The sequence below is a fragment of the Zonotrichia albicollis genome, chromosome 2, assembly GCF_047830755.1.
Source record: "Zonotrichia albicollis isolate bZonAlb1 chromosome 2, bZonAlb1.hap1, whole genome shotgun sequence".
Lineage (NCBI taxonomy): Eukaryota > Metazoa > Chordata > Aves > Passeriformes > Passerellidae > Zonotrichia > Zonotrichia albicollis.
Window position 1 is genome coordinate 83281796 of NC_133820.1, and position 26315 is coordinate 83308110.

The following is a 26315-nucleotide window of genomic DNA, read 5'->3' on the forward strand; positions in this document are numbered from 1 at the left end:
TTTATAATATTTCTTTATGACTGTCTTTCACCGGAGAAAATATAATTGGAAGTTCCTCATAATAGGCATAGTAGATGAAAAGCAAAAAAATAAAGAAAGAATGTGTAAAAGAACAAAAATAATCAAGTGGCAAGTAACAACACCAGAACACATATCAAGTCTGTATTATTAGTATATATTATATTATATTATATTACATTACATTACATTACATTACATTACATTACATTAATATTGTTTCAGCTGTTTCTACAGTTTTAGTAAAGCTCATTAAATAAACTTGGAAATTAAAATCTTAGCTACCAAAGGCAACTGGAGTTCAACTCACAATATGGAGTCCAATCGTTTAAAAGAAAGCCAATTTTTTAAAATTAGTGTTCAATGTGAAAAGAAAAAGAAACAAACATAACAGAAATATTGGCACTGGAAGACTGGTGTACAGGGTTGTGATGACTGAAGCACATGGGTAAAAGCATCTGATTGTGAATTGAATGCTTTATTGTACTTCATTGCAGCATTACATTACTCTTTGCAGTGTCTGCCTGAGTCAAGCAGAACAAAATCTGTGACATTTCAACCCAGCTGAGATTCTGAGGAGATTAGACTGAGCAACACTATGGTGGACAGGTACAAACACATGTTTTTACAAAGTGGGCATCTTTTTTTTTTGAGCTTCTTCATTGTTGCCATTGGAGCTATAAGATAAAGATAATATATAAACTACTCTTCTCCAAAGCTCTGCATTAACTTTTGAGAGTTTACTGACTTTACCATGTTCTTATGTAAAATTTGGTGTGGTTAAAAGACGACAGTGTTAACAGAATGTGTTGATGAACCAGAGTCGTTCTGGTAGTTCTGTGGATTAACTTCAATAGGCATTTTACGAAGAGGGAGTTGCACTTGTCTTTCCATGCTTTTCACTTTATGATCTAATTACTGGAATAATGTATTTATATTAACGAATTCTTTTATTTTGATGAGCAGTATTTTGTGGTATCCTGTTTTGTTTTCAACATGTTCTGCATATGTACCCATGCATTCATTACTCTTTTTCTTTATTTATAATACAAAGTCCATGACTTGTCAGATGAATAGATGGAGCAAGTCCATATGATTTTGATAATTGAGGGAGATTGATCTTGTCTCTCCAACATCTTTGGAACAACCAACTTATTTTATATTCCTTATACTAAGAATTTAAGTACCCTCTGTTTATAGATGTGCTGTTCTAACTAGGCTATATCTATGCCAGAAAATCAGACACTCACTGAAAATATTCTCATGCAATGGATCTCACTCCTCTGGAATATTAAGCTATTTAAATTATCTGCAGGCATGGCTCTGGACCATTCCAGCCAATATTTAACCAAACAATTCCTGCATTTGATTTGGGAGCTGGCATGCATCAAGTACCACTTATAACATATTGTTTGCAAGTTTGGCGAATAATAGTGCTTAATAATAAGGAAGTTTTTAATGCCAGCCACATTACAGTCCCTATCATATTTATTTTAGTATTATAAATGTCACTATACATATACACCTAAGAAGGTTCATAAAGGTGTTAGTAGATAACTGGGTTATTGCTTGGTATCTAGATCTCTACCCACGGTTCAAGATCTTTTGAGACATCAGCATGTTCACATTTACATACACACATTTTCTGTATCTTAAAAAGGCTTAAAAAACAGCAGCACCATTGAATCACACGGTTTACGAAGTCTGCAGAGAACAGAGATCTACAGAAGTAAATAGATGAGATTGGTTATGATATTTGTTATTTTTTTAGTTGAAGTGGTTTGTAAATTTAGGTATTATGAAGTGACATGTCTAAGAATTTTCCTCAGACTATATTTCCTTAAGAGTGGAAGTCCTAATTTTAAGACCAAACTGACAGCACAAAAGAACCTTGACTGACACTAGCCAACTGGTACTCTTTACTATGATCTGAGTGCTAGTACATGTTTAACAGCTGACCCATATATGTCAACTTGAATTTTATCTCGCATATTTGGGTTTAAAAATTGTTTAAAATTAGCCCTATTTTATTCAGCAGTATTAATACTGTGGAAAAATATTTAGAGAAATTCATATTGATAGTTTCATAGTTAAAACAGGGGCTTTTACATGAAGGATGCATCTAGAAACACAGATTAGGAGTCAAAATTAAAAAGCAGGTTACACTACTATGAGAAATTCAGTATAAAAAAATCTGTCTCTAAAGCTGTAAAATATTCATCTAAATTAAAAAATGAATCTTTCACCAGGGTATTTTAAATACTAATAATGATTTTTTCCCTATTTACAGTTCTATAAAAATGGAAGTGGTTGATATTTTTTATTGCTGTAAAAGTTGTTATTACAGATTTATTGACATTAACATTCAGATTATTATCTCAGATATCAGTTTAAAACTGATTTAGACTATTTAGGTGTCTGATGGCAAAATGCAATGGATGTATGTAGGTTGTATTTTGTGCAGATCTGTAGGAAACAAATGAACATAAGATATACATGAAACTCATATTGGAAAAAATAAAAATAGGGAGAAATAGTATTTTGTCTGACATTCAGATAGGTATTCCATAAATGCTAGTCATTTCTTCTGGAAGGGTCAAGAGGGAGAATTTCTTACAATTCTTTCTAGGAGCTAGTTTGTATGGATAATTTTTCACAATGCAGAATGCATTGATCAAAAAGGACTGAGTATTGAAAGTGTTATAAATCAAATTTCCTCTGTTACTTTGGAGCAAATTTTCAAAATATTCTTACTTTCTCTCCCTCCACTAAAACAGATCTCAATTTTTTAGGTACATTTTCTGTCATAAGTTTTCTTATATTTTAAAGTGCAAGGATTTAATCTTGAAACAGATCTTAAGCAGAAAGGGGAAGAGTGGATCTGCAGTTATTTTAACACTGGAAAACCTCTAAATGTACTGGCTTGAATGTATTGGTGAGCCAAAAATAGGCATTCCAGGTCATGCACACTTCCTGTATGCCTTGATAGCAGAAAATAAGAATAGGGATTACAGGCACAGACCCTTTGAAACAGGTCATACCCTGAATCTTGGGAAATGCAGTTAAATTTAAGTCTGATATAGAGAAGTTTAAAAAGTAAGGTTTCTAGCAATATGTTAATGACTCAAAATGATTTTCTGTTTTTTTTTTTTTATTTGTCTGTGCTATGGTTTCTGAAAAATTAGGAGCAGTGCTTCAGATTTTCCTTTTTTTATTTCTCATGTTCTTTCATATCACAATATTATGATACTTACATTGAATTCACAGACACAGTAGTAAGAAATTAAGATAAGAAAATTTTATAGTTAGTGAATGAAACTAGCTGCTTGTGAAAATGGGATAACTATTGAGAAGAAACATTTGAGGGTCTTTAAAATGCTTGATACTATTGGAAAATAAAATTGGCAATTTATGTTTATATACTTAGAAGGCAATATACTAAGTCTGAACAGTTTTCTAGTGAAGAACCTGAATTTGAACAAAAATTACAGTCTTTAACTCTGTGGATGCCAGAGACCCCCAAAAGTCAAATAGGTGAGAATCCCCTGTACTTGTGCTCATTGACCTGCCTCTAAGTATCACCCATTTCTGATACTCAGAGAAGGATCCAGTGCCAGAATTATTGGAAGTTGTTTGAAAGTCATTGCTCTGTGCTTAATGAAAACTTCCTGCCCTTGTGCTTTCGGAGCTAATACAGAAAGTTATCCATACTACACAGCACAGAAAAGTTCCTACTGCCTTTCAAGAGAGTTTAACAAACACAGTATTTATGAAATGCTGAAATGAAATCAGCATATCATCAAGACATGCTTGCAACAGCTGAGGAAACCTTCAGGGAATGTTACTGGTTATAGCACCTTTAAAATGGCAACTTCTAAATTAAACTTGTCCTACAGGCCTTATCTTCAGCACAATATTCTGGCATTCTCACTTTGCTTCCTGACTACATGGTCATTGACATTCTAGGGGTTTTGAGGGAGCTTTGTGTTGTGAGTTTTTGTTATCTGTTTTTGTTTTTTCTTTTTTTTTAATGTGCACATAAAACTATACTGTTGTTTGAGGTTTTTTTCCCTCAAAATAGGTCATAGCCACATGAATGGAAAACAGTTTTTTTTTCAAGAATTAACTACTTCAAAAAAAAAAAAAAAACAACCTGCAATAGAGTTTAACTTTAATATATAATTATTTCTAAACACCACTCCAAAGAAAATGACACATTCAAGAAGCAAAACACTGTATTACCCCTAACAGAGTATTAGCTGAAAAGCAATAGAAAGTCCTATAAAGGTATACATATTTTCTGGTCTTGAAAAATGCTGATTTGTTTAATCAAGCAGGGTAAGCATGGAGCATTAAACCACAGAATCTAAAATCAATAACAAAGAAAATCATTCTCAGCTCATTTTAGTAGAAATGTGATTTGCACCAGAATTTAAATTAAAGTCAGAAGTGTGCTGATACAAATTTTCCTTTATCTAATTTAGTTCAGAGAAACTAGGACACATAGAAATTGTTCACGTACATTTTTTTTCAGAATAATTAAATAAAATCTATTGGTCAGCACAGTTAGAACAATAAAAATGAAAACACCCTGACTCTAAGTTCAATTTGCAGGCTTCTTTTACCCAGCTTGTCCTCTTTATGGTGATTTTTTTTCCTCTGTGGTGATGAACAGCTAGAACTGGCAGCATTCTGTGTCACCCGCTTGAAATTTTCTGTCTCTAGAAGCATCTTGTGCTGACATATCTCAAATGTTTGAAGCTACATCTCTTCATGTACATTGCGTAAAAATTCAGGATTTGTTTTCTAATTAATTCCTTTCACTCACATGGAAGAATGCATAACTCCTTTTTAGTGGCTTAGGGTATTAAGAAGTATCCTGCAAGAAGGGAATTCTTTCAGGGTATTGGCCTTGTATGAACCTGGCATTTGGTGCCAGGGAAGCAATAACTTTTACTCTCTGTGAAATAATACCTCACTCTTGATGTTTTTCAAACTGTGTTTAAGACACTTCTAAAACTGGATAAAAGCTGGGATTCTCCTATAAATGCATTACTTCTCTGAGTGGTGAACATTTCAAAGTGCATGAGAAGAAACCTACTTTTTCCTTTTTCCTGGAAGAAAAAAGCCTTTTTTCTCATTTAAATCTGCAGTTTTTCTTAGAATATTCCTCTTCCTTCCTGCAATCAAAACCTAAATAAAACTAGGGCTTTGGTATTCATTGCTGAACTGTCCCCACATCGTATTATGAAACCCACTTTGAATGCTGCCGTTTCAAACAGATTTCTTTCCATTTCTCACTGAGGTATAGAGGAAGATTTGGGATAAGGAATGAATGAGAAACACAACCTCTTACTAATATAAACTTGTAGTTGATTGAGGAATGCTATATTAGCTATATAGTACTGCAGCTATACATTAGACATGTTTTTTTGCCAGGCATTTTGACAAATCTCTTGTAAGGTTGCTTTGTTACAATTATAATGGAAAATGCATAGATGATTAACATAAGGGTAAAGGAGTTCTTCAAAAATTCTCCAGAATTAAATATTCAAACATTATAATCAAGTGTAGACTTCGAAAATCATGTGCTAAATGATACAGCAAGGTAGGCTAGGATACAAATAAGAATGCTCACTTGAGATTTCCTAAGACTGAATTCATATACCTTGCTATCCCTTTCCACTGCACAGGGAAGCAAGTCTCAGCTGATCTTTCCTGTTCTTTTCTATATAGACATAAATTGCTTTGATTTTGGCAATACAGGATCATTGACTTAATTTTTGCATGGTTTTTTGCTGAGTAGAAATACAGGATTTGATGAAAATTTTATGGTTACTTTTTGGTGAATTGAACTGAAGGAAATGCTCCACATTGATTGAAACTTATTCTAAACTGTAATTTTAAAAAATTGTATGTTACATCAGCAAAAATAGCTGTTGATGGGATTAGAGCCATCAACATGATTGAGTATGAAGTCAGCTCCAGCTTGATCTAAGATGTCAGTTTTTGCTGTTTGACTGATGATGATTAAATTTACTTTCATATGTTCTAGTTAATATTTCTTCTCAGTGTTCTACTTTCCAAATATCAGGAAGTACAATTACCACCATAACTGCACTAGATCGAATCCAAATCTTTAAACCCAGGATTATACATACAAATGTGGGAATTCAAATATTGGAAGTATTTGCTTGTTAAGGAAAGGTTCGACTGTTGTAGGGTAATACACCTTTTCTTTTTATTGATTGTGTCTTCTATCAAGTAGAAACATTCTCACTCTTCAATATGTCTAGAACAGATCAATCAAAAAATCTGTTTTCTGGAATATTTTCCTCACCATTAACCTAATTTCCAAACCGCTATTGGAAGTATTTCACTATATGAAATTAGCGTATAACTTCAAAATCCCTTATTATTATTTTTTTGGTATACTGAGATAATGATAATCTATTTTTCATTTATATATTTTATATATTTCTGGACAGATGATTAAATATACCATCTTTATATATGCCGTCTACAGTTATCCATTTTTGTAATACTTTCTTGTGTGGCACCTTGTCACAAGGTTTTTGAAAGTCTACTAAAGTTATGTGGACTGTTGTACTTCTACTTAGGTTTTTTTTTTTTTTGCAGTTCCTATGAATTCTCACAGACTGTTACAATTCCCCTTTGTAGAGACCGGAGTTCACTTTGAAAGCTCAAATGTACTGAAGAACAATTAAAGGAGAATAGAGAGTTGACAAAGGATCATTTTAATGAAACTAAAACAACTTCCTTTCTTTTCATTAATAGACTACTTAGAGGTAATTAAGGAACTGGCATCTGTAAATTGGAAAACTCCCAAGCGAGATTAGCATATTAAAATAATATGCTACACAAAAGTCAGAAAGTAAAATCAGGAATTTCTCAGTGTCTTATAAGATATCATTTTTATCATAGGTAGGCTTTCTCTTCCTCTTAATACCTGTCTTTAAATCTTTAATTTTTAAAGGCCATTTTCATATAGATGTAAAAGTGTGAGCACACAGCTTTCTAGGAAATACCAAGATGAAAAAAGTATACCTAATTACTAATAATATATTTTAAAAATGAATATTTACTTGTATTTAAAAGGAAAATATTTAGAAAAATATATTATTATTTTCCATCTAACTCTGAGTAGAAATTGTTTTCCCAAAATTTTGATAGATTTGTTCTGATCATCCACAGTGACAATCTGAAGATGCATCTTAATAGTTTTTACAGCCTAACTCAGCCATAACATTTTCCAAAATGTTATCTCAAAATAGGACAGAGGAGAGAAGCAATATATGAAGTAATTACAGGTAAACAAAACACGAAAAACACATATGAAGGAAAAAACCACACAGTAAGGAAGGCTCAAAGTTGTCATAATGACAATTAAAAAAATCCTACTCCTTCATAGACTATGAAAGCAATTAATTTGGTTTATCAAGGCAAGTCAGAATTCATTTCTTTAACTTTCCTCTATAAATCTGTATGTACACTATAGTTGCCCTAGTACTTCATGAGTCTTGCAGTTTTTCTACTGAATTTGTTCAGCCTAAAGTCAAAAAATTTACAACTCTTCTCATTATGCATTGGTTATTTGTTTTTCAAAATAAGCCCCAAAGATACAAGCAGAACTTAACATGTATATGTGGTTTATAGGTGACGCCTGGGTGCAGAGTCCATTCCCTGAAAGACACAGAGACTTGTGTTTTGTATTATGCAGGATAATTTATTTCAGTCTCAGTAACAATCCAGAGAAACTCACCTTAATGTTTAGTCAAGGTAAAACAAAATGGTTTCACTCAGCTTAACTACCAGAAATATTCTGTTTCAAGATGAAACAAGAAAAAGATTAAATTGAAAATTCCTAAATGTGAGCCTTCTAGAGGAAAGCATAATATGAGAAAATAATTCTTTTCTGTCAGCAGCTTTTTTTTTTTTTGTGTTCTTTTATTATTTGACCTATTTAAATATCCTCCATAAACCTTCTTTAGGGTGTCTCTTACTTGTTCATGTAGCTTCTTCCTTCTTTTGTCTATAAGTATTTCCTGGAATGTTAAGTTCATCTTTCACTCCTAGAGATGTGGAACACACTTAATTATCTTCTATGATGACACCATCAAAAACTTAATTATTTTTTGTGTGTATCAAAAAAACCCCTCCAAAATTAAAATATTTAAAACTAAGTTTTGGATAAGAGTACATTGATGATGTCAGTTTTTGAAGATATTATTGGTGAGACTACCAATAAAATGCTGTGATCAGTATTCCTAAAAAGAAAATAAAATTAATTTGAAAGTTGGAAAGATTTCAAAGAACAGATCAAATTTATCTCAGGGTTTAAGAACCATCTGGGAAAGATATACTTATCTAGTTCTACTGTCTTTGTTGTAGTCTTCTCAGACTTTGCAGATTTAATTTAAAAGATTAAGAGGGATAAATTCCATTGAAGAGAGAAATAAAAAAGAAGATATAATATCCCAAAAACTGAAACATGAAAAATAAATAACCAGAATAAATATTTTTACCAGTAACAGTAAGTAATCATAAGTGAGATGGAAATAAGATATTAACCTTTTTATCATTAAAAAGAAAATAGTATAAATGATCTATTGATGCTCAGTAAGAACATCCTTGTCTTCAAAATGCTGTGTTTCCACCTAGAAAGAAGCAACTTATCTGCAAAAAGAATAGGTAGTTATGAAATGTTTGAAGGACAAGTGAAAACTTCCAGTGCTTGAGAGAGAACACATTTTGATGCTTCTGAGTGAAACTAATTATTTCCTAGTTAATGAGTATTATAGGAACTTAGGAGATGCAATCAGAAATCATGAGGTATATATCCAAGAGTAAATGAAATTCAGAACTAGAAAAACAATTTATTTATTGCTGGTTTCCATGTATGTTAAAAAAAGAAATTAGTTCATAACGATTCATAACGATAAGAAATTAATTCATAACAGATTGTGATCCTTGCTAAGAGATTGCTCTTAAAATAACTTTCATATTGCTCTATATGGTACACTGCCAACAGAATGAAATCCTTGTCAGCTGTAGTATTACAACTTTTTATTAGAAAATCTATGAAAGCTTTGCTGAGAATTTAGTTTTTGGAAGATTGTATGACCTTGAAATTCTCTCTTCTGTTCTTAGTTTTAAATGGATAATGGAATTTCCCTCTGGGTATATTTTAAAGACCAGATCAGGACAGAGAGGGAATTTGGAAAACAAATTTTGTCAATACTACTCCACTCAGTAAATTTTATTCAATTTAAACCTTTCTATAAGTGAATGAGAGCAGATTTTCTTTTTTAGTCCATGCATCATCAACGCATTTATTACAGAAATGTGAAATTTTTATCGCCACTGTTAATGCTTGAACTAGAAAGAACAGAGCTTAACTGTTACAGAAAAAGTCTATTTTATTTTAAAATATATGTCATTTCATATCTGTATTATAGTGGATTGTGATAGTCACTCTAAAACAAGCAAATTCTACTGATGTATTAACAGACATCAGAAAGGACTCTAGCATCAGGCAATTTACATAAGAAATGGAAGACAAAGGTTCAAACCTCAGTTCTGAATAGTCAGTGTAATTCCAGAAACTTTTTCATTCAATTCTCATTTTTAGATCTATATTTTTCAGTGATTTTAGATGTAAAATTGTAACAAAGACAAACAATATATTAATTCCTTTAGAGATAACAGAAGAAAACTTTAAATCTCACAGTATTACATGGAAGACCTTTTCTCTAACTGAAAACTTTGCTGAATAATGTCACACCATCTCATTAAACTTATCAACTTCTCTTATTATTTAAATAGACACTGCTTTATATGACCAAATATTGGACTTTCCATCATGCTAATTACATAGAAGTCCTGAGAGCTATAAATTTGCAGCGAGAAATAATAAAAAAAGAAATAATGATCAAACAAGAGAAAAATTTTTAGAAATTTTCTGATGAAAACACTTTCATTCTTACATAGTTTTTCAGATACCACCATAAAGAAAACAAAGACAAAGCATGCTACACATAATTAATCTAGGAAAGAGTGGAATATAAGCCTGCCCCATTAACAGTAATTTATTTTCTGCATTAATAAAACTTATTCTAGCAATAAATTAAATGTAATGAACTGTACACATTCAATTTCTTAAGAAATCCTATGTTCTCTATCTTGTGGCATTCAATTTATAGCAAAGATATTTATATTTCAATGCCCTAACTAAATAAATCTTTTCTGCATTTTAGGATAAAATCTTCAAATAGAGTGTTCACTGTTTCACTAGGAAAAGTTTTGTCTAGCTAATTGATTAATGAAAGGCACAAAGTTTTGAAAACCTGCTATTGTCATGGTTTAAACCCAGCCAGCCCCAGGCAGCTGCTCTCTGTCTCACACCCACTCTCCCCTAGCAGATCAGGGAGATAATTTAAAGAGTAAAAGCTAGAAAACCGTTGGCTGAGATAAAGGCAATTTAATAGAGAAACAACACAAGCAAAGCAAAAAAAAAAAAAAAAATTAATTCACTGCCTCCTAGGAGCAGGCAGGTGTTCAGGCATTTCCAGGAGAGCGGTGGCCTGGGAAGACAAAACACTGTCACTCCACAAATCCTTCTCTTCCTCCCTCTTCCCCCACTTTGCATACTGAGCATGATGCCACAGGGTCTGGAATGTCCCTTTGGTCAGTTGGGGTTACCTGTCCTGGCTGTATCTCCTCCCAACCTCCCATGACACCTCAATTTCGTCACCAGTGTGACAGAAAAGCAGAAAAGGCCTTGGCTCTGGCTAAATTGTGATGAATAATAATGAAAACACCTCAATATTATCAACCCTGTGTTCAGCACAAATCCGAAACACAGCCCCATCCAAGCCACTCTGAAGAAAATTAATTTTCCCTCAGACAAAAGCACCACAACAATTTAGAAGCTGTGGGTTTTTTGTATTGACTTAAAATACTGTGCAGGGGAAAAAGGCTCCACACTGTCAGCTTTTTCTTGTCTTATCTCATTTACCTTCCAAAGTCAGTATTCCAGATATCTGTACTAAATGTATGAAACAGCCTTTCAATACTTATGTATTTGTTAGCATTTAGTAAGGAAGATTTACAGAAAAATAAGTCTTTTAAATGTCAGCATTAATGAGAAGTTAAAGTTATGTCAAATGTGACAGCACTCAAAAATTATGTGCCTCCTTGTCTGCCTTTCTTGTATCAGTATGTAAGTGGTACTTTTTTCTTTCAGTGCATTAAATATTTTAATTAACTTTAAGAGCTGTTTGGCTGTGTTACTTGAAAATAAAAATAAATTTGATTTCTGTAATTCCTCAATTCTTCAATTCTTCACTTTTTTTGGATGAAAAGTTATGAGACCCTTGGAGGTCTGTTCAAATGAATGCTGTGTGACTTCCTGGGTTCTGGCATCGCTGTAACTCAATCTGTTCAGGGTTGACACCATGCAAGTAGAATATCAATTAAATGCTCTGTTCCACAAATGGTATTATGACTTTCTTGCCCTTCAGCAGAATCTTCCTGCTCTCTTCCATCCTTTCGTACCTGAGAAAAAGCAGAAGTTGTACCTGCAAATGCATGAAGGCAATAATCCTGCAGTACTCTTCCAATAGCATTCTGCTATTCTGGGGAAAAAAAGAAATCCTGTTTTGAATGTCACTTATTTATTCCTTCTGAGGTAAGGTAAAATTTACTCCTAATCTGAAACTGTAACTGATTTACAGTTTCCATGGAAAGGTACATTTTTCTGGTTGTTCGGTACATTTTTCTGCTGTCAGCTACCTTAAGTTTTCAAAGAATTTTTACATCACCAAAAAATACACACAGGCTTATACACACTTATATGTTCTTTCTTGAAGTTGTGCAAGAGGCACAAGAAGCATGTATTTTATAACAGTTGGCCAAAATACTCTTCAAGCACATTTCTTTTTCAACTGAATTCCGCTCACCAAAAGGCTCTCACAACACCCTCTATGTAGCTGCTCACAGTCCTTCGGTCAGCTCCAGACATGGTCCAAATCTAATTCCTCACCAATCGTGGTCCCAAGTGTCACATTATTTTAATCACACAGCCATACTGATTAGATTTTATCTTATCCCAAGCTTTAAAATCACTGAAATTGCTGCAGAAATTGCTCTTTTACATAATAAAACTTTAAACTATAATATTGGAATTATTTTAACAAGCTTAGCTGTCAAAATTGCCTCTATATCTTCAGCATGTTGAAGCAATCTCTGAAGAAAGTGCATAGGTTCTGTATGTAGTTGATGGACAGCAGTGGCTGTACTTGAAGATTTGCAAACACTGAGCACCAGATTTAAACTGCCCCAATTTCTTCCTGGAGACCCCAGAGTATATGTAGTCATAAAATGTAAGATCAGCAGTTATTATACAGCTGAATGTATGGTACAAATTAAAAAAAAAAAAAAAAAAAAAAAAAAAAAAAAAGAAAAAAAATCAAAAAAACCTAACAAAACTTGCAAGACTTATTTTTTACTTTTTTCCCCACATATGAGAGTTGGCCTAATAAAAAATACTGACTCTCCATTTTACCTTACTCTGAGAATGCAAATGTGGTATTGTGATAGTTTTCCCACTGAGAAAGGATTGTCCCGGGGATAGTCTTATCCTTTAAAAATCCTCTTAATAACTTCTGGCTCCCAAGATAAGGCAGTCAAGTCAGAATCTATTAATATTTAAAATTTCTATTGACAAAGTAAAAGATGATTTCTTTGACAATCATCTTTGAAGAAATTAAGTAATCTTTGATTGAGTGAATCTGCTTATACAGAAATAATGCTTTCAATGTATTAATTAACTAAATGTTGCTCTCAGGGTGCAACACTAATAAATTTTGTACTTTTCATTATGGGATTAATGTAAAAATGCAGGTAGGCACTCATTCAGATTTTAATTTACATTATTGTTAATAAAAATCTAATTAGAGTAATTTAAAATAAAAAAGATTAGTTATATAATCCACTACTGAATTCTTTATTTTAAAAGAGTTTTATGAGAACAGTAATTCAATAGTGGTTTGTTTTTGCTTTTAAAGTGAAAAATATTAAGGACTTCTCTGCTTTTCAGTAAAAAATATGGGGTTTGGGGTTTATGGGAGGTGAAGTACTGAAAACCACTCTTGCTAATAATCCTCCAGAAAAAAAACCCCACAACAATATTGACTCAATTAGAGTAGGTACACGTCATATTATTTTTTATTAAAAAAAATAACGTTACCATGTTTTTAATTGGTTTGGTTACTCAGCATGGCCAAGTGCCTTATGGTAAGAGAAAACATGGATAAAAGCAATAATTGATATATGGCTCATTGGAGAAAAGAGAATCTTGCCAAGGCTACAGGATCAAGGTGAATGTTGAAAATATTAGGGAATATGAGGGGAAAAAAAAGCTAAAATACGTCTGAATTTACCTACAAAGAGCATGAGATATTAAAAGGGTATGAGAGGCCTTTCATGGAGCAGAAAATTGAAATGAGAAAGGGAGTCACGGCAGAGTTGAAAAAAAAAAGAAACTGAAATACTGTACTTGATAAGAAAGAAAACCCATAAAATTATGTTTTTTTATAAGCCTAGAACTTGATTTTCTCTCAAATAAACCAGAAGAATGGGCATGAGCCCTGTGGTCTGAGAATAGTTACAGATGTTACCTCATGGAATTTTTCTGTTGACGAACAGATTAAAGAATGTCTTCTTCCAGTTTATTTCCAAAGTATTGTGTTTGGTTGTTTTGGGTTTTTTAGTTGTTTAATCTTCAGAAGAACTTTATTTGGGAAGGTGTATGAGAATCATATGAATATGAATTTGAAAGAATTGGGAACCACAGATAGGCAGAAAATATTCTTCTATAGCATTATACTATAGCATAACTTTAAATTCTCTTGGATACATCTCTACTTAAATTTCAGAATCCTTTTAGTGAGGTAGATTGTAAATACTTAGGACATGATGAACTAGCAGGTTCCCTAAGGCTTAAAGAAACAAGAAACAAAGAAGCAATTTCTCTATTTTTTGTTTATTTTATATTTCAGAGCATGAGGCTTCTTGTAGCATGTTAGGATTTATTAGACAGTTGCACAGACCAAGCACAGATTTTGAGAGCTCTGAAGTCATGCAATGTTTACTTGATTTATTTATAATATACATGAGGCAAGTTAAAGTCCCTGCTTTCTTGCTTCCTATCAACGACTCTTTGGTCTGCATATCCGAAAGCATTTTAAATTATGAAAGTGAATGTTTTCCCTTTTCTTTCAGCTAAGGGAGAAGGAATTTCAGATCTGAGATCTTTGATGGTCAAGTATAGACAGTGCTTTTTGCTTATTTTTAGGCCAGACATTGCTTTTATCTTCTTCCCCTGAACTTTTTCGTTTTCAAATTGATTTGTTCTCATTGATGATTTGAGATATTCAATATTTACCCAGTTCCAATAAAAATCCAGAGTGTATGTATGAGAAAAAGATATTTATTCTATGTGTAGTCTTCTTGTTAAGAACTGAATGTTAAGAACTTTCACTAGAAGAAACCAAAATTAAAACCAACCAAATAAAAGCAACCAAAAACCCCCTATAAAACAGCAATAACAGCAACAACAACAGCAAAAAACTAACCACAAATTATTTTTCTAAACAAGAATAACTTACCAAAATAGCAGATAGGTATTTTGTCAACGACAATGTGTAAAGCCAAAACAAATTAATCCTGATCTTTATTTGAGTACCTTTATATGGACCAGGTTGAGACATCTATTTCTGTGATGATAGCACAAAGAAGTTGTATAAAGCATAAGGGAGCACTTCCACCTGAAACATCATGCCATTTTTATGCCTAGATTCCACTTACAATCATTTGCATAGGGAAAACTCACAGCAATACCTAACATTTATGAAGTGTGCTATATTTCTACATGCAGTAGAATTCTAGCATTTGAAAGTGGATCAGCTTTAAATGTCTTTAAAGCAATGTGCAGAGTTCTAGGACCGATGATACACAAAATATTGTCTGTGAAGCCAACAGCAATTCAAATGGGAATGTGTAAAATTCCAGTCCTTATGCTTGATCTTGAGCTAGCACTACATTTCTTTTCAATAATCATGGCTGAAAGTGGAATCAGCTACAAGACCACTACAGAGATCAGCCAAGAAACAGTGAAGCCACATGACATTGAGGGGAAATACTTTCCAGATTTGTCATCTGATTTTGTTATTAGAGAGATATGGAAAGATCTCTTTTCAGAAACAAAAAGTGTAAACCACTGTAGAGTTAAGTTTGACAATACACATCCACTGATTTAGCCCATTGGTTGTAAAATTAACTACTGGTAAAATTTAGAAACACAGTTTTGCATATTTAGGAAAGTTGCTATCTTCATTTATTTATCTCAGAATATGGATTGTCACCCAGCATAGTGGAAGCATGCACAGCTTCTTTTATTTATTTTTTTCATTAATTTGCAAAATCAAGAATGTGGAAGGAAAGTGTTCCATGTCTTGCCCTTCATTATTATTGTTATTACTAGTGTTGTTTTTCAAATCCTTTGCAATATATTTCTTGTTAAGTAAGACCAGACTATAAATCACAAAAAATAACCCCAACAACTCCCCAACCCCCCAAAAATTATGTACATATAAAATATATGGTGAATATACATTAATAGTTCATATATACACACAATGGTTTGTACATATATATAAATATATAAAAACATAAAGAAATCTAAATATATATCTTTCCTATAAAAATTTGATTCAATTATGTCAAAAAGACTGGAAAAATATTATTTTAATAACCAAATTATAAAAATTCTATATTATTTGTCAAATTTTTGCTATTCAAATCAAAAATTGGGGAAGCATTTCTCATTTTAGTAAAATGTTGATGCTAATTTCTTTTCATTTGTTCAGAAATCATTAAATTCCATTTTTCAATACCTATATCACCTCATAGAAACATAAAAAAGCGCAGACAATATAAATTGGCATATTTTAAAACATTTCTTTTCCTGAAACAATTGCTTTCATGTGTAAACTAAATGTAAGCATCTACATATCAGTCAGAATTACTATGAAAATACATATGTACAGATGTGTATCTACACTAAGTGCAAAAAGTTTTAAATTCTTCAGAAATATTTTCCATTTATTTTATTTTTCTTCATTATTTTTTTTACTGTTCTCCACAAACTTAATTGTTATTTAAAATAATTGTATTCAAGCTGTTTGCATTTTCCTTAGCTTTCTTCCCTATGACATATGTGGAGAAACTAACTTGAAAAGTTTTTGACTAGCAATTCTGAAGAAAATTTTTTAGGCTGGGACACTGCTAACACAATCTAAAAATTTTCTTCTAGAGAGCATTACTAAATAGCTTGGAGGATGTTGAAGTAAATGTGATTTCAGGGTTAGTATTTATTTAGAAAGACTGAATTTGTGGCAGTTTTGGAAGATGTACAATTTTAGGTTTCTGATGTTTGAATTCTGAATTCATTGCCTATATACACATCTGTAAGAATTGTTTGAAGACCTTGAGGACCAAGAAGGTTCCCAACACATTCAAACATCCTGGTATTTTGTTTACCTTAGCATGCAGTACCACCCATTGAGATACTGTATTGATTTGCTGATTTTCAAAATTTAAAAATACCCTACTACAAAAAAAAAAAAAAATCAAAGCTCAATAGTGTATGCCAAAAAAGATGCTCCAAAATAAAAACACTACCTACCATTTTTATTTACTTCTGAAAATCCTACTTATGGGTTTTCCTTGGTCTTTCTTTTTTTGCTCAGACATCAAAATACAACTAAAAACTACAAGATATAATTAGATGAAAGCTAAAAAAAGACTACTTAGAAGCTCTTAGCATGTTTTCCTTTCTGTCACAACAGCTATGTCAAGCCCAAACCAACAGCACCTTCAAGGTGACATTCTAAATGGGTTAATCTTGACAGCTGTCTCAATAAATAATATATGATAATTTAAATGCATAAAATGTACTAATTTACATATATGATGATAGCTTTTGCAAACATAAGTAAATTCATAGAAAATTAACATCAAAATCTCTATTGGAATGACTAATTTTTTCACTGACTGCAGCAATGCTGCAGTTAATACTTGTCAATCACAACACATTAAACTGTACATTTCATATGAAATGTAATAACGTGCCCTAATATTTGACACTAATAATAACAGCAACTACCATAAGATTTTTATTTACATTTCATTTTTTCCAAATTTTGCTGCAAACAGACTTTGAGGGAAGTCACTGAGAAATGTCTAAAATGAAAAAATATGAAAAACAATGTTATAATTTTCTGAATTTTTCTGAATTTTTCTGAATTTTTCTGAATTTTTCTGAATTTTTCTGAATTTTTCTGAATTTTTCTGAATTTTTCTGAATTTTTAGATTTATTACTTTTATATTTGACAAATATTTCATCAATACGAATTTTTTTTTTTTGTCTCCCCAAATGAACACCAGTTGCAAGGAAGATGAGAGGAAGGAGTTAAATATATTGTTCTGTGCTCATATTTATATTTGTAAAAGTATTTCAATTATATTATCTTTTAAAGGTGGATAGTGATTAGTAACCATGGGAAATCTCTTCCTAAATTTATCCCACTAAGAGTTAGATACCTAATCCAAAGTAGGTGTCTATAAAGTCTATGACCACTTCATAAATTTTAGATGCTTAATAATCCTGAATGCTACATATCCATCTTAGGTTGTGTTTCGGAAATTCCTCCTCAAAGTTAAACAAAGAATTCTGTCCCTATTCTCTTAGGATACATAAATATTGATGCAATACAATTTGAAATAAGAGCTGTTAAAGAAAGCATGTATTCCGTCTGTATAGCTTGAATTCTTTGGTCAGCTTGATTAACTCTGTTTAGTCCTGCTGTGTGGGATTCATTTGACCATATGTAAACATGTGCAATGGCTATCTAAGGAAGTCTGACTCACCTTCCTCTGAAGCATATACCACTACTCTTCATTCTACCATGAAAGCATGGTTTAAACTGAGAAATATAATTTTCAGGCATGAGAATCTTCATGAAATAATTCTTGTCAAAGATCATGACAAATATATGTTGCCATAATCTTTGGAGGATTTGCCCAGTATTTCCCTGATTTTTTTCCATTTAATCAGACTTAACTAATATCTGTGTTAGTAAAACATTCATGTCTCACATGTCAACATCATTCTTTAAAAACTGTTATTGCCTAGTTTTGATAGCCCTTCTTGATTAGCTTGAAATGGTTGTTCACATATATTCAACTAGCACATTAATATGAGCACCAGCCAGAGGCATACAAAATAGTTGCATCGGGAATTCAGGAGACACAGGTATAGATTGCAGAGGTCGAACCCTGTGATCACATTTGGCATGAAGGATTCTGTTACTGTTCTTTGTTATGGATGTGGAATATTCTTTAGGTGAAGAACATCTCCGTTTGCCCTCACTAAAATGTTACAATCATGGAAATGCCCATCACCTGTTTGACCACTGAGGAAAGATGTAGCTGACTCTGGAAGTCAGCTGTCAAGCAATCCCTAGAATTGTGAAAAGAATTGCTAAAAGGAAAGCTTTAGGTTGAGCATATGAATAAATTTCTTCCATTCTCTAATTCAGTTTTTAATTATATTATGGATAGTATTAGAAAAAATATTTTGATCTAAAATATTTTTTTATCTCATAAATTACAAGAGAGACACTTTTATGATTTTGAACTTATGTTTCAACAATTATTTGAGTGCCTGTACAAAATCAAGGATTAAATCAAAATAAATGGAAGTACCATTTTAGTATGTAAATACATCTCTGTGTTAAGAACACTCTCATGACTGAAATATTAAAATCAGGAATGTTATTCATAGCATTTGCAATTAAAACTGAACTGGGACAAGGGAAAGGAGACCGCATTTTGTCAAGGAAGGTTTTATTGTTTGGACTCCATTACCAAGATATATCACAGTAAGTCCCCAAAACACACTAAGAGGAGGTTAGTCAGTGCATGAAGCAATAGCTTACAGATTTCCATCTGGAAAACAAAACCTGCAGTGTTCAAATCTGTGATATACTCTGATGCTCAAACTTCAAATATAAAATACTTACAAAATTTACAATTTGCAGAGAAAAATTTGTTTCCCTCTGTAAGACCTTTATTCAATATGGGAGAGCACTCTGGTAGATCTCAGTTTTATGGCGAAAGGAAAAGGCCAGCTTTACAAAAGTGAATCTTGTGAATTTCAAAACTATAAAAGTTTAGACAAAAAAGGTATGAGCAGAAATGTACCGTAACAATTGGTAAATATTTAAGACATTTCCAAGGTAATCAATATCTGGGATTGAAAACTTTAATGTAAAAATAAATAGTGAAAACATACAAGCAAAAAATCTATACTTCCTGTGAAGCAAATGAAAAGAGGCTATAAAATATAAATGACACCTCTTTCCCCCAACATAGAGGCCTGCAGCATATACAGACAGAAAATTATGAAGATTTTATAAATAAATAATAACCAGAAGCTAGAGGAGAATGTAAATATGGAAAGGGATAAGAAAATGCAGCAAGATTTTCCCAGAACAATGCTGCATTATTTAATTTAATATAATTATAATTCCAAAATTGACTAATAAAATATTTTAATATAATAATTCTATTTATAAAAGCATACATATTAAATTTATTTTAATGATTTAATTTTAAAAAATTATTAACTATTACAGTGTGGTGAGTTGAATTTGACTGGCTGACAGACCAGCCAGTTTCTTTTCTGGTCCGCTTCTTCAAGGGAGGTGGTGGTGGGAAATAAGATGCAAAAGCTTTTGGTACACAATAATTCATAGTTGAAACTTACCATCACTGGCAAAACAGACAAAGCTCGGGGAAAATTAGCTTAATTTATTGCCAGTTAAGTGTAGAGTTGGATAGTGATAACCAAAGTAAAAACTGAAAATACCCTCTTTCTTCATTCCTTGCTTCCTGACTCTTCCATCTCCCCAACCCTCACCTCCAGCAGAGAATGGGTGCCTGTGGTCAGACCATAACAGGACCTTCTCTGCATCTTCCTCCTCCTCATACTTGTGGCTCCTTTGCAAAGCAGGCTGGCACCAGTTCCTGCCTCCTTCTCCCCAGGGCTCCCCCTGCAGCCCCCAACACACAGGACTTGACGCATGAACCCAATATTCCATCAAAGGTGGTAGTGTCATAACATGAATGAATGAATGAAGGGTTGTGAAAAAGATGCTGTTTGCAACCTGGACACAGGATTGATGGGACTAGTTGTTAATTGTCAATTTATTATGTATTAAAAATTTTCTAATTTTTTAACTTCGAAATAAATTCATATCCAGCAACAAAGTGGACAGTTTGGACATACATATGGTGAGTGTACCATGCATTGACCACAGCTTCCTGTGAGCAAAGAAATTTACTGCTACTCTTGCATTGCTATTACAATTGTGTTGCAATTGAAATCCATGTATTGCATTTATCCTGAGAGTTAAAAGAAAATGGAAGTTGGCAGGTTGAAATAATGATTTGATAGAAAAGGAAGTAAATGGTGTTAATTTACTCTCAGCACTCCATTTCCATCACTCATGGTGTCTCCGATTTGAAAATAGAATGGTCTTTAAGATCCAGAGGAAACCACAAACTAGACATATCAGGCCATTTAATATTTTTCTACATACAATAAAAACACAAACTTTCATATCCATTTACTGGTATATCTTATACATGTTTTTACCTATAGATACTTTTTAGTAGTGTTTTTAGACATATGTAATTGCATATGCTAAAACATAACTGCAGAATGACTTTTACATCTTGACATTGTCTATGAAATATATATAAATACCAGTAAAGTAATTGAACTTGGCATGACTATCTTAAAAATATATTTGAAAAAATTTTAACTTCAGAATCTTTTTTTTTTTTTCAGGATTTTTTTTCCAGTTCTTGATATGAATCAGAGAAATAAGAGTACTGTTCCTCTTGAAGGTTCAAATGTAATGCATTGATCTTTTTCACCTTTGCTACAGTTGAATGTTTCCCTACACATAGAGGAATCTCACAGGAAGTGATGCAACTGTTTTGTGCTAAGTATGGGCTATGTTATGCCACAAAAAACAAGGTCTACTAATCTATGAGTAACTTTACACTGTTTCTGTCACACAAATCTGAGACAGATCCACGACTGCTGCACTACTGTATCCTGTCAAGTAATGTGTAGATTTTGTTTGAAGTGCAGAATTTATAAGCCAAAATAAACAGTAAAGAGGCAATGAAAGAGCTCTGCCAGACTGAATATTGAACTGCCAAGCACCAGTCTTCCCTCCTCTTTATTTATTCACTTAATTTCTGTTTTACTAATTTTGGCTGTAAAGATTGGCAGCAATAGGAAGAACTGAAATTAAAGTGGCATGTATAGAAGAAGTAAGCAAGTAATTAGGGGAATAAAAGAAGGCAACAGAATTTCCAGAACCTAGTATATTGAATTACTGGATAGAAATATTATTTTTTTCAGAGTGTGAGATAATAGCATACTAAAATAAGACAATAGTATACTAAAACAATACAAAGGAATATTTGAGCATTCTATCTGCCTATTCTATAGCAGAGAAGTAGTCATAATAGTATTCAAGTAGATGAAAAGCTACTGTGAATGTAAGGGGGATAAATTGTTTTTCAAGTCTCTTGTAAATAACTTGCAAAATGGACTTAAGTTACATTGAGAGATTCAGAAAAGAAAAAGAAAGACAAACAAAAAAGGCACAATCAAACACAAAAAAATCACATATGCACACAAAAAACCCTCTAAAATCTACCAAACAGGAAAAAGCCTAACCAACTTCCTAAGTCTAGCTATAGCTACATCCTAACTGATAGTTAATGCGATAATTACCTGCCAGTAAATTGTGCAGAATAAAACCTATTTAAAAGATAAATTAATATTGATAGATTAATATTAATAAGTACACATTAATAAATTAAATATTAATCTCCCTTCAAAAAAACTTTGAAAGTCTTGTAACAGATGGGTTCTCTGCTTTAGCTAAGCACCTAGAGAGCAATAAAGTTCTCAGTAAGAATGCTTTTTTGAGAAATGTCAAACACACTGACTGAAATACTACAGAGCAGAGCACCAGCCACATACTAGTTTGATGATTCCATGGCTATGACAGCCTAATGGTAACACCTCTTCTTTCTGACAGGTTATATTAACCAGAGTAACCACATAATGGCAGGGAATGGGTTTGAAAAACATTTCTAGATCTTTCCTGAAACATCTTTCTCTGTGAGTGTGTGTGTATTCATTTATGTATCTGTTTCAGCGTGCTACTCAAGCTGGACAGAAAATAGAACACATCCTGGAGTATCACAGATGATGTGTTTTACATGAGACAGGTGCAGTTTCTTCAAATGTAAACCCTCTTTCTGCCTTTATATCTCCATTTAACATATTTCTTAAGGCTAGAGATTGTGGGTGCCATGTGCCATGTTATTGAAATAATTAGCATTTACTTAGAGTTTGGAAACATATTTTTACCCAGAGGATAGTTAATATAGACTGATTGTCATCAGTGTCAGGTATTCCACACAGTGTACATTTTTATTTTCACACATGATTAAATTCAGAGTTTCCAAATATTTTGCTTTTAAAAACACATTTTCTATTGTGGATTTATACAATCTTCAATTCCTTGATGAAATAACTCAAAATGTGAGCAACTTCTTTGTATTCTTTGCATATAGTCAGACAGTGAGACCAACAGATGTGACCAAATGTGCAACCAAAACCAGGGGTTTTTTTCAGTTCTCATTGTGAGCTGTACAGGACATGTTTAAGCATTTAGATATGAAAATATAGTCTGATCCTTATAATTTATTAGTAATTAATTGATACAGTTGATGAAACTTAGAAAGAATTCTCATTTGTGGTAGAAATAGCAAAGATTTCTTTCCTTCTTCCATATTCTCAAAGATATATTGCACCTCACATTTCAAATCAGAGTATGAACAGTGAGTTAGTGGGGTAACATACTTCGCCTAGCATTACATTGAGATGTGCTGTTGCAAAGCAGGTAACTGCTCCCATAAAAGTTATGTCTTATCACTACCATTAATTGAGCAAACTAAGGTCAGGTTCAATTGCTATTGAGTTTAAATATTCACAATCATTCCTGTCCTAGAAATGCTGATGACAGTTGTTTACTCATGAGTGAGACACAAGAGCTCTTATAACAGGAAATTAAGTATTCTATGATACTTTTCCAGATTTTCCAGCAAGTGTGGACTAATTTTTACATACTTGCTTGATAATAAATCCTGAATGTGTTTCAGCTTCCCTAGCTACATAGAGATTTTATTCTTCTGTTTGTTTTTTGGTTTATATTCTTGTTACCATGACCACCTGAAACTTTCATATGGGAAAAAACAGTTTCACTTTCCTATGCTTTTCATCATCTTATGTATCATTAAAAATGTTTTTACCCCTTCTTTTCTGGTCTCTGATATTTTAGTATAAATTCATAGTAATTTGATTTTAAAGTAATTAATCTGCCAAGTTAAGTGTAAGTAAACCTGAACTTTAGCTATAAAACTTCCTTTCTCTTTCTGAAATCTTTTTTTGAAAAATCTAAGTGTGAGTTCTGGTATTTAATGAAGCACTAAAACAAGATGTTGTTGTAAAGGAAAAGCCTGGATTTTTTCTGTTTGTAACATGTAAAACCAATAACCCCCAGATAATTACCTGACTGAAAAAAAAAAAAAAAGAAGACAAAAAAGAATAAAATTCTATAGTTTTATCCATGTGTTTATTCATGGACTGCTTCCACACTGATGCAATACTCATTAAATATCACTTAATTGTTGTAATAGCACCAAAGCATTCCTTAATATTCTCTAATACCATTAAGGCCTTCTAGTTGACTCTTAACAATCTCCAATGACACAAATTCCACGCTTTCTCTAGAAACTTCCTCTAACGCTTATCACTTCTATGGTGAGAGAGTTTTTCTGAACAGACAGAATTTCCCAAGCTTTTTAGATTTTTGTTCATTGTCTCTCATCCTTCTGCTCTCGACCTTGGAGAAAAGTCTTCCTTTCACGACTATGATGTTCTAGTAGCTAGCTGAAAAAAAAAAAAAAAGAAAAAAGAAAAAAATCCCCCTTGATCTTATAAAGGTAGATAAATCCTTAGTTTTCTCAAGTGTTAAGGAAACTTCCATTGACCATTCCCAAGGCTCTGGCAGTCACACTTCCAAACATGTAAATTTCATAGCTCAATTTGAGATGCTTTCTTTAGCTAATTCTCATCAGGACAGGCTTAAAATGAGAGAAAAGCACATAGGATATCTATGTTTGATAACCAAGTAAAAATCCAATCTAAAAAAATTAAATTTTTGTAATGAAAGGATATTTTGCTGTATGTCTCCTCTGCGTTCAGCATATGTTTTGGAAATTTCACATGTGAAACAAAAGAAATATATGTAAGAAATCCAGAACTGATTTTTAAGTCAAAAATGTTTATTTTTATTATCAAGTAATTCTGTCTGTGATTTATTATAGCTAGTATTTTATTTTCCTTTGACCATGATCATAAGCTTACAATCATCACCTGAATGCTCATTTTCATGTCGGAGACAGTGGCATTAGGATAAGAACCCTGTTGCTTTGCTCTTTAATTTTTCTAGAAGTTTTAGAAGAGTCAGGCTGTCCCTCTGAGTACATGTCTGTTACAAAAGCTCAGCATAAATGGTCAAAGACGGTGTTTGGGTTGTTAGGGGGAAAAAATGTATTATTGAAAATGTTGCACTATTTTCGTCATCATGTACCAAACCAGAAGTAACCCAAATAACTAGAAGTCCTGTATAATATGTGCCTAATTGTGTCACAATGGAGGGCTATAATCCATTTCCAGATTCCTAGATTGGTCAAAGAAATAGAAATAAATAAATAAATAAATAAATAATCCTTTGACTGAAGGGTTTTGTATGGTTTTTTGTTTCATTTTTTCCAGTTTCTGCTAATGTGTTAGTTCTGTGTGTGCTGCTCCACAAAGTTGGAAATGACCTTCTTCAGTCCTAGTTTGAATCAGTATGTTAACAGCAGTAATTCTGCAGTCCCAAGACTGATGATGCTGTAATTTTCCAGCCTAATCACACTGAACTTCAAACATATTCAAAGCAATTCTATTGAAGTTACTGTCTCAGATGTATTTTTGCAATGTGTGAATTACACATGAGGATATGACCATTAGACAAGTGCTTGTCAAGCTCATTGGAAATGAAATAAAGGAAGATACTTCCCTAAGGTAGCAGCTCATGTGAACTGCGTCCCAGTCTTTGATCAGATTTAGACCTCACCTGAGTAGAAACTAAGAAAAAAAATATAAAATCTAAGCAAAATCTAACTTTTTTAAAGTCATCATTGGCAGCTCACACCAGCTATTAAACTTGAGAAGTAATGAATAATTAAAATCTCCATGCATTCACACAGCCCACACACCTCCATGCACAACTGCCATCGTGCCAAAGGGCCAAAATGACATTGAAACTGTTGCACATCTCTCAGTATCTGGAGAAATCAACAAGCTGGAGTGAATAATCTGATTTTCCAAGACCTAGTGCTAACACTTCTACTGTCATGAGTGTCTTATTTACAGACCATGTGTATATGGGGGAGATAGAGAAATTATTAACAACCTGCTATTCCCATCTCACTCACACCTCCGTTTTTATGTCAGAGTAGCCTAGATCTCTTCTTGAGGTTACCTCACTCTGTATTGCCTTGTGTCAACAGAAAACACCATAATATCTTCATAATCTTAGTCATTATGTAAACAGAATTTACAGTATCTTGACAGAATCTTAGTCAATATTCAACAGGATTGTGGAAGTCAGGAGTCCTCTGGAGACTATATAGTCCAACCCACCTAACACAAGATGAGTCACATAAATTTTCAATCCCCCTCACTCTCTACTTATCAAATCTGTACTTCATCAGAAAACTTTAATATTACGTTATGACAAGCCTTAATAAAATAAAAATTGCATTCAATGCTCTCCCATCACACAGAAACAAACTCACAGATGCAGCTCTTAGCTTTTTCCAGGCTAAAAATGAACGTAGTGTGTGCGAGGGCGCACTGAGTCCCGGGATCCGGCTAGCTAGTGAGGGGCGAAGGCCAGCACCCCCGCACATCTATAACCAGCCCCCTTCGGCGTCTTTGGCCTTA

General features: G+C 32.8%; 1 long non-coding RNA gene across 10 annotated transcripts in view; it reads left to right on the top strand.

Annotated features, from left to right (window-relative positions):
* The window catches only part of LOC113460040 (uncharacterized), a 241893-nt gene that overhangs the window by 68166 nt on the left and 147412 nt on the right, over window positions 1-26315 (top strand). For 4 of the 10 annotated variants that reach the window (XR_012579067.1, XR_012579069.1, XR_012579070.1 and 1 more), the window contains exons 2-3: window positions 536-627; window positions 21018-22483. This is a non-coding gene — a long non-coding RNA (uncharacterized LOC113460040). Of the gene's footprint in view, window positions 1-535; window positions 628-11561; window positions 11729-21017; window positions 26212-26315 lie in introns of those variants that run through there. The other 6 variants (XR_012579074.1, XR_012579068.1, XR_012579073.1 and 3 more) reach the window with 3 other exon arrangements.